Source organism: Buceros rhinoceros, unplaced genomic scaffold (assembly GCF_000710305.1).
Source record: "Buceros rhinoceros silvestris isolate BGI_N320 unplaced genomic scaffold, ASM71030v1 scaffold23198, whole genome shotgun sequence".
Taxonomy (NCBI): Eukaryota; Metazoa; Chordata; class Aves; order Bucerotiformes; family Bucerotidae; genus Buceros; species Buceros rhinoceros.
The window spans coordinates 14,661-18,700 of record NW_010426669.1 but is presented as its reverse complement, the minus strand read 5'-3'; the positions used below and the strand labels follow the sequence as shown (position 1 = coordinate 18,700).

The window sequence follows — 4,040 nt, the reverse complement described above, 5'->3', positions numbered from 1 at the left end:
GTCTGATGGGAACAACGGCGGCTCCCAGCTCAAGCGCTGAATTAAAATATGAAGGAATAAACGATGCCAGACGATTGGCGCAGGCTGGCAGTGACTGTCAGCCAACACAACACTGGGAACCATCAGTGCATCCGCTGTGGTGGCCGGCTGGACCCTGGGCACTCCAGCAGGTACCACAAGGACTGAGGACTTGCCAGTGACCTCAGCAGCCTGATTAATCTCACACGTGCTGGGGAGCAGAGGGATGTCTCTGTCACCAAACACAACATTGGGAACCTTCATTGCATCCGCTGTGGTGGCCGGCTGGACCCTGGGCACTCCAGCAGGTACCACAAGGACTGAGGACTTGCCAGTGACCTCAGCAGCCTGATTAATCTCACACGTGCTGGGGAGCAGAGGGATGTCTCTGGGAGATGGTAAGAGAGACGCTGGAGCCCCAGGCATAGCACTGGCTGAGGGCACTCGCAGAGACCCTAAAATGCTGGCAGGCTTGTGCTAAGGGGACCCTGGAGCACCGGGGGGCTGCCCCCACCCTCCAGCTACTGGTGGGCTCAGGTGGCATGAATGGAGCAGGTACCCAGGGGAATGAAGTTTGGCTGAAAAGACAGCACGAAGCCCTGCAGCCTGGCAGTATGCTCCCAGGCTACTCTTGCAAGAAAACATCTTTTTCAACACCCTGGGCCAGGCTAGAGCATCACTGCCATCACCTGGGCAGACGGCGGAAGGTTTTGTTGCTTTCATGAATGCCAACAGCAGGATTTACCTCCAGGGACACAAGCCAGCACCCCAGGAAGAGTCTCCCACCATCCTTCCCCATGGGGAAGTCCTGATGGGCTGAGTGTCACTTGGCTCCAGGCAAGCACCTTGTAAGGAGCAACAGGAGCAGAAGACAGATAGTCAGGAGTGCAGGATGCATTGGAAGAAGGTCTTGGTGAGCTCCTGTCCTGCCCGGACCACAGGCTCAGCACAGCCCAACCCTCCCAGCTCTCCCAGCTGCACCTCTCCGTGTCCCTGTTCCTCCCACCAGACACAGAAGCATCCCAGTACCCTACCTCTGGTCACACTTACTCCTGTGGCCTCTCCACTGCCTGAAAGGGGACAAGGACAGCTGTCCCCTGTAGGACATAGACAATGAGACATTGACCGTGAATATTGTGGTGTGGCAGGCTCTGCTTGTGGTGCCAGCCAGGAGGCATGAGAGGCAGGAATGTTCTGAATGCTCTGCAGCAAAGTCGCCCTTGCTGCCTGATTCTCTAGCCCGCTGGTGGGCCCGGGTTTTTTGTAGAAACTGTAAGGAAGAAGCCTTTGCTCTACTAGAGCCTACAGCCTTAACTCCTTCCTGCCCCTGCAGGCACGGACGGCATAGCCACGACTGGGGGAGCACTGCAGCAAGGGCTGACTTGCGGCCTGGCTCCGCGTGCCTGCAGTACACGCCATGCATCACTGCAGCCCCTTGCCTTCAAACGCAGAGGTGCAGCAGAGTCATATCTCCAGCTGCACATTTCTGATGGGGAAGAGGCTGACTCTGACTTGTGACCTTCAGAAAATACCTGCTTTATCCTTAAGGCCTTTTGATGTGTTCGAGCTGTGGGAAACACTGTAGAAACACCACTGGGGTCAGAAGAGGGTGAACCCCAAGTCCACAGAATACCACTAGTGTTTAGCTCACGGGTGGCTGTGGGGGAGCAGGGAGGGCTGCAGTTATCAGTCCCTCTGCAGCAAAGCTATGCCTGGGGCTAGAGCTCTCCCACAGGAAAAACAGGGCAGATTTCTGGGTCAGCAGATTTCTGATGAACTTGCTCTGTTCCTTGAGTTGTGCTGCTACCCAATCAGAGTGCAGGAACCGCCACCCCAACTTAGCCCAGGGAAGCATCCCCAGCACCCATGAGGAACAGACGGTTTGGTAGAAGGTTGAGAGACACTACAGGAACCAAGGAGAGGAAGTGAAGCCCCAGACAGGTGCATCTCAGGTCTCAGTCATGACACACATTCTCCACTTCCATCCTCATTCTGGGAGGCCGGACATGGATCCTGCAGACAGAGTCCACACTGGACGTTGCAGTGTTAACACTGGGACCCTGGCACAGAGTGACTGTGGGATCCTCTGAGGCTGTGGCAGGTCTGGTTTGTGGAGTGGAGATCATTGGAAAACAGATGCTCTTGTCCCTGGCCCTGGGTGCTGCAGTACACGATGATCACTGGAGCCTTGTCCTCACCTGCAGCAGCACTTGTGCCCATGGGAGGGGAAGAGGCTTGATACGGGATCCAGGCCAGGACCTCTGCTTCTTCTGGGGAATGGCTGGCAGAAGCCTCCTGGGAGACAGCTGCTTTTTCAGGGTAGTCACTGCCCTTCCCCACACCAGGAAGATGCGTTTGAACCACGCTGTGACAGTGCACAATCTTGGTGACGCATGAGCCAACAGACCCGCAGCAATGAAGCTGTCCTGGTGGGGTCGGTGTTGCACATGAGGTTTCCAGCGCTGCCCTGAGATGGATGAGAGAGGTGCTGAGCCCACCGCAGGCTGTGAACCTGGCAGGGAGCAGGGGGCTGTGGCTGGGGAGAGTGGCTTGGTGTTGCCAGCCTGTTTGCAGCAGGGCCCTCTGCAAGGCAGCACCATCCTCTAGTGGCCACCAGCACGTGCAGCACCAGGGCCACAGCCAAGCCACTGCTGAGCCACCGCCGAGCCATCACCGTGCCATTGCCACTGGGCCATGTCCAAGCCCAGGCTATCTGGCCCACAAATAAGGATGTCAGCACATGTAGCAAGGGATACCCTGTGGGACTGGGGTCCCTGGCAAGAGACAGATTATGTGTTTCTGAGCACTGGGACTCAGTCCCTTCTGTGGTGCAATGTAATGGCAGAAAGCACTGCTCCTGCGTCTGGGATCATCCCCCAGTGCCCTGGCAGCACAGGAGTTGCTACACTCGGCGAGGATGCAACACTAGGAACAGGCTGTAGAACCAGCACCACTGGTGCTGAGACCAGGTAGGAGAAATGGGGCATGGGTGGAGGCCAATGCTGCACAGGTCATGGCACACGGAAGCACCTGGCCACAGCCGAGCACCAAGAAGTGAGAAATTCCATGATGAAGGTTAGTGTAGCCACTCTCTAGGAGGACAGTGGACCTGATGCTGGATGGCAAGTCAGGATCTCCAGCTCTGGCATCTGCCAGCATCCTGCAGGACTGGACAATCCCGGTCAAGGCTATGGCATCTTCCACTGCAAACACAACTCTGAAACCAGCCTATGCCCTTGGTCCTAACTGCAGAGCCAGCCTAAGCCTCACGGAGTGTCAGTCTGGGATACTAAACCCAGAGCAGGCTCAGCACTGGCCCGGAGACTGTTGCAAGCAGAGGGAAAGATATGAGCCTGGGCAAGTAAAGCACAACCAGCCATCCTCAGCATGAGTCTTTGGAGAAGTTTTACGTTGTGTTTAGGCTCAGAGCGACATCTCCTTTGCACCCCTCTTGATTTCCTGGGTTCAGGAAACAAACCTGCTTGTGCAGCGTAAATGATGCTAGTGGGAAAAAGAGGGCCATGCCAGGACCGTGCAGGAGGCTGTGAAGCCTGGGGCGGGCAGCTGGTTAAATGGCACCTGGGTGCAGGTGCAGGACTTGGGGAGCATGGGAGGAGAAGCCCTACTTGTACCCAGAGCTGTGCCCCTCTCAGCCCCTCACCCCCTGCACAGCTCTGCACAGGGACAGCTGGCTCGCAGCCTGGGAGCCTGTGGCACTGGATGGCACTGTAAGGACAGGGAACACCTTGTATTCCAGGTTTGTAAAACAAGTAAGAGAATGAAGCTGAAATGCAGGAGTGTCAGGCTCAGGGAGGAGCAAGAGAAGTAATGGGGAAGGGGGAGATGCAGTGAGCCCGGGAGCGACACAGCGAGCCAGGAAGCAATACAGCAGGGCTTATGTCAGGGGAATGAGCATGGACCTCACCGTGGAGGCCCCAAGGATTGCACCATGCACCCACAAATGGGCTTTTGGCTGAGGCTCTGCACTGGCAGCGGGGATGAGGTCAAGCAGCCAGAGAGGG

At 56.7% G+C, this 4,040-nt stretch overlaps 1 protein-coding gene across 1 annotated transcript in view; it reads right to left on the bottom strand.

Moving 5' to 3' along the window:
* LOC104498256 (disks large homolog 3-like) overlaps nt 1–4,040 on the bottom strand; it is a gene marked incomplete at both ends in the record, with an annotated part of 19,007 nt that overhangs the window by 1,016 nt on the left and 13,951 nt on the right. The gene's annotated exons all lie outside the window — the stretch shown is intronic.